At 35.0% G+C, this 8,190-nt stretch overlaps 1 long non-coding RNA gene across 1 annotated transcript; it reads left to right on the top strand.

Annotated features, from left to right (window-relative positions):
- Positions 1-1,835: 1,835 nt before the first annotated feature.
- LOC110896820 lies at positions 1,836-5,243 on the top strand. Its single transcript, XR_002568192.2, has 3 exons — positions 1,836-1,965; positions 2,839-2,930; positions 3,746-5,243. It is a non-coding gene; the product is annotated as an uncharacterized LOC110896820 (long non-coding RNA).
- Positions 5,244-8,190: the final 2,947 nt, after the last annotated feature.

Here is an 8,190-nt window from a genome sequence, read left to right on the forward strand (position 1 = left end):
TAGAAAGTGGGTTTCAACCCAATCTTGTAGTAATGTGAATAATTGTGTAGTTGTGAGTTAGGATTACACAATAGAACAAGAAATTTGTTTGAGTTTAGTTAATCGAATGATTTGAAGCATAAACCCACTTGAATTAGGAAGATAGTGAAGAACATGAATGAATTATGTGCAAATTATTGTAATGGCTTAGTGTGAGAATTGTTATTAGTGAATAAATGATAGTTGAAACTGATTTGGAAAGATTGTTGTATGAAATTTTGGTTGATCTTGATAATCTAAGAATGAATTAGTAGAACCATGCTTTGAACACTTGTACTTTATGCTTCGTTGATGTTATGCACACCAAGTGTTTGATGAAATGCCTTAATAAAGATTTCAGCCATGTTAGTCATAAACTTTATGTGATTTGAATGTGTTTATGAAGTAAATGTAGATTATATGATGTCTTATCAAGTGGTGTATGTAGACGAGTATAAGACATAAATTAAAGTATGAATGGTTATGTATAGGTGTAAAGGAAGAAAGTTCAAGTCAAGCGAAGCAACAAGGGAATCAATATCAAGGTACGCTACTTGTACGATTCATGGTTTTATTATACTATTATTTTACTATATGGTGTGGTAATTGTATTAAACATGAAAAGAACCATGTGTAGGACTCATTTATATGGGTCGAATATATTAGATTAAAATGCAAGAGAAAGAATGTGTGTAGTCCCTTTATGAACGGGTCAAAAGAATTAGAATGTAAGAATGAGAATGATGGTATGATGTTCCATTTTGGGAACATACTCATGTGCAAGAATGATGGTACTAACGTAACGAGTAACTAGTAAGTTTGCGTATGTCATAATGGTCATAAATCCGTGAGTTGAAATCTTGAGTTATAAAGGAAGTAATTTAGCTTTAATGAAGTTTACTTTGATGTTGTGATGTAGGTAAATCTCAAGTCTAATTGTCAAGCTTCGCCCGGATCGAACACGCTTCAAATGCCCCTCATGTGTTCCGCTACTTTTGTAATGAAGACAATGGTCAAATATATTTTTGTTGCCTTAACTTATGTTTAGTAGTTAAACCCTAAGTTTTATTATGTTATGTCTTTTGAAAACCTTAGTTGGTTGTAAGTGTTTTTAACTTAATGGTTTTTCGTATGTACATCAATGTTCGTTTTGATGGTATGTATTATGTCTTTTGAGACGTGGCGTATTTTGTTGAAATATGTCATTATCTTTAAATTCAAAAGAAGGAAAAAGTGGGCGTTACACTATGTCTTCTGTCTCCACTATCACAAACTATGTTTCTACGTTGTGCAAATATATATTATTCACGTCGCGTCCAACGTGGAGGTGTCTGAAATCCCAAACTGCCCCCTCAAGGACTTCTTGTGTTGGAGGTGATGCTCGGCTAGAGGTTCGAGCACTTTGGTCTGGGCGGTTTTGGTAGGTCCTTCATGAGCGTTTGAGGTTTAATAATAAAAATTGTTTTTTTTTTCTCTGATTTAAACCACACTCTCATTTAAATCATTTAACTCTCAACTCAAACCGCACACCCCATCTCAAACCATTTAAATCTTAACTCAACCTACACCATCTCATCTTTGTAACACCCCAAAACCGAATTATTAAATTGCTAGTTTGTTATCATGTTTAACAAAAGGAGGTATAATAACTAGGTTAGTAAACCTAGTTAAATGCCTAGCAAATTAAGTAAAGGAATGAAACTTGTGGCAACTATGATGGAGATAAACTTGAGGGACTAGGATTGCCAAATTTGAAATTGAAATTAATTAAAACAAAATTAAATCACACACACACACACACAAGGTGTGTGTTGCGATCGTACAGGAGAAGGGAGCAAGGGGGTGTGAACCCTAAACCTCAAGAAATCATCAAATTAAAAGGGAAATTGAAGGCTAGTTGACTGCATGAATTAAGAATGGTGATCACCTAAGTATTTCCTACATCAAGTAAGTCGAATTTTGCAATTTGGTGATGTTTGATTTAGAGGGTTTAGAATAATTCGTGAATGTAATGCTAAATCTAGTATGAATGATGGTTGCTATGGCTGTGTAAACATCAAGATATGTTAAATTTTGAATATGAACATGGATTAGGCAAAACCCGCTTGCATGTCAAGGAATGGCTAGAAATTTTAAGATTTCTACATGTTAATTTGGTTGTTGTTGATGATCTTGTTATGAATAATCGATGTCACAACCATATGTTCATAGTTAGGATGAAATATTGTTATGAACTTGATTGATTGTTAATAAGTTATGTAAAGAATTAGTAGGAATCATGCTTTAAAAGCTTGTACATAATGTGTTACAAATGCGAAACCCGCCAAGTGTTCGATGAAATGCCTAAGAGAACAAATTTGTGAAATTGTATGAAAGTTGTGGGTAAGTATGTATAGAAAGTGTTTATGGTGTAGTCGTTAACAAGATAATATGTGAAGTGTGCTTTAGGTGGAGTCCATACGAAAATTCAGATTTGAATGAATGGTTTGGTAAGCTTATGCATTAGGGACTTGTACCTTGTGCTTAAATGGTGTGATGCTCACCATGTATTTGATGCGCTTGATTTATGGTAATCAAAAGTGAATGTGTACGAATGTGAAACGAATAGCTTATTAATAAGTAATGATGTCGGAGTTATGTCGTGTACGTATCTATGATAATAAATTTGACTAAGTAAATGTTGAACAATCTGGTTGTCAGTTCATGTTTTATGCGTGATAAAGTTTGACTATTAAAAGTTTATGTAGCTAAGAGTTGAAAATGGATGCGATATGAATGATCATGCGTGCTAACTATGAAATGGGTATAATGACTTGAAAGGATAGGAAACCTAAATTGACATGGACTCAAGTATGGAAGGCTAACGGATTAAGAGGAAATGAGGAAGTTATGCACAAGTTTGGACGCACGAGGTAAGTGATTTCCATAATCACTTCTTGGTTTGTTTAAGTAATATAATGTTTAATTATTAAGTTCATATGAAGTTGAGGTCAAATCAATAGACTATTTTGATAAAAGCATGAATGGGTCGAATAATTCGTAGACGAATAATAAGCCGAACATGTATAAGTTAAGAAATTCCTTAACTCGGATGTTCGATTTCAAGTTCACATGATAGAATGTTAATTTACAATCATGTAGGAAGAAACGTGACGCAAAACGGATGAAAAACGAGAGAGTTATGTCCGTTTCGGTAAGAATTAATGACTAGGAAAAGTGCAGAGCTGACACGGCCGGGTAGTGAGCTGACACGGCCGGGTGAAGGTTCTGTGAAAAATATTATTTATGTGATTTATGCATCGTAGGCTTCGGTATATTATCCGTGGACTACGGTGGGCCTCCCAAACATGATTTCGAGTGTTCCCTTGACGATTATAAGTTGTAAACCCAAGTCTAACCCTCATGTAATTTGTATAAGAGTATGATAGATGTATGTAATGATGATTAGGGAGGTGTGTTAATTAAGTTAAGTGAATAGGATGGTATGTAGGTATGAATAATTGGAGTCATGGTGAGTTTAAGTCGTATAAACTAGTATGCGTGATGTGTATAGAAGATATATATATACACACGTATGTACATAATTATGCGAAAGGCGTACATTGTGTTGTAGTTAAATAGATGCATATAAATGATTGGCGACCTTTTTACAAAAATGTAGTACTTGAATATGTTGGGATTACGGGTTTGCTAACCAAGTTATTATTGAGTATGTTTGAAAGTGCAGGTTTATGAATGTCGGACTTTCGAAGTGTTGATATAGTAATGAAATGGATGAATGTTAGAAGGATAATCGGGTTGAAGTAAACTTAAGCGGTTAGATTATGCTATGGACGTTTTGGTTTATACGATATTTCATGTTTGGTCGTCACCACCTACAAACGGGTTAGTTGTATGAAAGTATATGTCATGCCCATTTAATTGGATAATGGAATGCGTAAGAGAAATGAAAGTACGTACACGAATGAAACACCCTAAACGCGCTTTAGCTACAAAGACGCAGCGGAATTACGTACCATAAAATTTCTTTCATTATGAATATCTTAACATACTTGAAGTTCATTCTTAAGGTGACACATTTACAATGATTACAACAATCGAACCCATTTACAGAATAAAAACATAAACTATGTTTACTAAATTAGCTATCCAAGCATTCCCGTACAATCTAACTTGTGACTCGGTCTTCGATCTCTACGCCTCGGTAATCCTTTGGGACTCGTACAACCTACACTTACCATACAATTTCAAACGTTAGTACACATTATGAATATAGCAATATTCATACGTTTTCACTTTCCATTCCGTAATCCTTTGCATTTAGGCATTTCCGTCTGAGTATCCACTCCCATGTGAGACTTCAACATTCTACCTGCATTATTATACATTCTCAAGATACACTGTCATTAACGTCAATACTCAATCGTATCGAAGACATACGAGCATGTTAACTTACTTACTGGCATACAGATGTACATACACACTTGCATGCATACATAAAACGAATCATATCTCTCATGTGTATACCCTCACTCACACGTACATATGCTTACATAAATACATTCATCCATACCTATTAACTCGTACATACCTCTTACCTAATTTCCATGAATTACTGCCGTATCATAAATACAAACCTTCGTATTCATACTCACTCTTATTCCTGCTTATTTATTTGTTAAACGTATGGGAATAAACTTAAATCTTTACATGCATATCCAATACTTAGTTCATTACCCTGCATACTCACTCCCACATCCCTACCTTACTCTTCCCATCATAAACGCAATTTAAGTGTCATTTGGGTATGTTTCGGGTCTTAAGAAGGAGTTCCATACTCACCCATAACTTACATAACCGTTTGGAAGGGTTGAGGAACATTATAAATGCTTAACGAGGCTTAGAATGAGTTCACGGGGTCCGAAATCGAAGGAAAAACAAGAAACTGCATAAACTACATATTTGCATCAGCCCTCCACCGTAAGCTACGGTGGCTACCGTAGCTTACGGTGGCCCCCAAAACCTTACGGCAGCTTTAAACTGCCTTACGGCAGAAATAAGGTTCCAGCCCCCACCGTAGCTTACGGTGGCACCGTAAGCTACGGTGGTGCCCAGATCAGCACCCCACTTTCACACTAAAATTCGCATAACTTGCTCGTTTTTGATCCGTTTTACCCGATTCTTTTTCCTACGCGACCGTAATTTAATTCTCCATCACATAGAGTAAAAATCCAATATATGGACTACCTAACTTTATGACTTTTAAGCCTTCGGCTTATTACCCTTTTACCAAATTTTGACCCGTTCATGCATATATCAACATAACTCGTTTCCAATTGTCCGTAAAACCTTTCCCTACATTTTAGACTAAGAATCCTTGCCTCGGGTCCATATTCTTTACGAATTTCATTACCGCTACCTTACTTATACATAATTATTCGACCCGTTTAGTCCCACAAACTACCTTCAACTATCTATATCATTACTATTCCTAATACTTTCGATTATTCCATACCGTACATAGCTTCCTTCCATTTTCAAACAAGAAAATCCTCATGTATACTAAGAAGTGAGTCGAAAGTCACTTACCTTGTGCATCCGTGCTCGTAACCGCTTCCTTGCCTCATCTTGACCCGCTATCCTTCCATGCTTGGTCCATGCTTGCGTGGTTCCAATTCTTCATGTCGTCATGCTATAATAACGTTAGTATTCATGCCCATTCAAACTAACACACATTTACCAACTCTTATCAACCTTGACATTCACTAACATGCATATGACATGATTTGTCAACCACATTATTCAATATCTTCGAAATCCAAATTCATTATCACATATAACACATAATTGGTCTAACACACTTTCCATGATCTCTTGATTCTTATGCTTGTGTCAAAATGCCTAACCATACTATAATCCCTCGGTTGACTTTCAGAAAGTCAACCTTCTAGCATATAACTTCTAACCTTTGAAGAAGCATTCATATTGATATAGTAGAGCATATTAATAACATCACATTCGTTTCATACATAATGTTGTTTGACACATACAACTACATGATCACCTAGTCACATACACAATATACACAACCAATTTACACATACTTATGCTTTCATAACTCTATATTCGACAACCGCATTGTTCAACATTCACAAAATCAAAATTATCATCTTACATATGTACACAACATAACTCCAACATTATCACTTATCAATAAACTACACATTTCACATTCGTACACATTCACTCTTAATCACCATAAATCAAGCGCATCAATTACATGGCGAGCATCACATCGTTGGAGCATAAGGTACAAGTTCCTAATGCATAAATTTTACCAAACCATACATTCAAATCCGAATTCTCATATGGACTCCACCTTAAGCATACTTAACTTATTATTTTGCTAACGGCTATACCATAAGCACCTTCTATACATAATTACCCACAACCTTCATAAATTTTCACAATTTTGCTCTCTTAGGCATTTTATCGAACACTTGGCGGGTGTATTACTAACAAAACATTATGTACAAGCATTCTTTGCATATTCTTACTAACTCATATCAAGATCATCAAATTCCACTAGAATCATGTAATTTTCATACTATACCCAAATTAACTGACAATTACTCATTACATACAACATCATACATCAATCTTACACAATTAATGAACATGCATGATTATCCATATCATCATCTTCACTACTACAAGTGGGTTTCATCCAAAATCATCAAATTACTTAAAATCTTGCATAGTTCATGTTCTATATTGTGATCCTAACACATCTACATGATCAATTTCATACAATTTCATGGATTGACCATAACCCACTTCATAGCAAGATCATCAAATCATAAAATACAACTTACCACATGTTTGCTAGGGCTAGATCATCAAGAAAACGAGTTCATGCATCGGATTTGAGCCTAATTTCCTTGTCAATTTGAAGCTTTCTTGGGAACTAGGGTTTTCACCCTTTCCTTCTTCCTCCTGATCGATCTCACGCACACACCACCTAGTGTGTGTGAGATTTTGTTTTAATTAAATTCATATTCCAATTTGGTAATCTTGGTCCCTCATGTTCTTTCTTATTTATTTAACCCCCATTGTTTTCCACTCTCAATTGATAGCCAACACTATCTAACCAAGTTAGATAGCTTGGTTATTAGTGAAATATCCCACTTAACCAATAAATCCTACTTACTTATGCCAACCTAATAAAATGTCCAAATAAAATATTTAGACCCGAGTTTTGGGGCGTTACAAATCTACCCTCCTTAAAAGAGGTTTCGTCCCCGAAACCTTGCTCATTCTTACTCTTACCCTCTTTTCTTTGTACTCATTTAGAGTGCGTAATACAATACGAATATATTCAAGATCTTGGCTAAAATTTTTACTCATAATTGAGTATACTTGTACGCATTGTCCCTACTTTCTTAAATTAAGCAAACTTTACCTTCACAAACACAGGAAAGGTCAGAAACTTATCCAGAGCCCTTACTAGTGTCATTTTCACTTTTATGATTTATTTCATTCTATTATTGTATCATATTCCTTGTTTCATTCTGCTCACCACGAGCAAATCCTATCATCCCGTTACTAAAGTCCTTTCTACTTACATTTCACCTTTATAGAAGGGTCGACATATCATTATACGCATATCATAGACTTTCGATATACCAATTCTTACTTATAATCACCCTTCTTAAACCCACTTATCCATACTTAACATGAAAATTAGGCATTATTTCCATGGTCACTTTTGTTATTTATGCCATGCGTATCTTTTCTACAATGTCTCGTTCAAATGAACATGGCCAACAAGCCGAGCATCAAGGTTAGCATTTCTTAACGATACTAGTCGTCTCTACTCTTAAAGTGCATCAAAAGACCTAGTCGTGCTATTCATACATTGTTGACTTTCAGAAAGTCAATCATCTTACCTACATACTTTCGTCATATGATCATCTACTCATCTAAACCTAGTCGGCCATACCAATGATACCATTTACATTTCATAATCATGGTGAAAGACACACATATACATAAGTACATGATCAACTAATTACATATATGCACATGTATCACCATTTCAACTCATACTAACATATTCGAAATACTATAGTTGACAATCATATTCAAAAACTAGAAATTTGACATAACCTC

Source organism: Helianthus annuus, chromosome 8 (genome assembly GCF_002127325.2).
Source record: "Helianthus annuus cultivar XRQ/B chromosome 8, HanXRQr2.0-SUNRISE, whole genome shotgun sequence".
Classification (NCBI taxonomy): domain Eukaryota; kingdom Viridiplantae; phylum Streptophyta; class Magnoliopsida; order Asterales; family Asteraceae; genus Helianthus; species Helianthus annuus.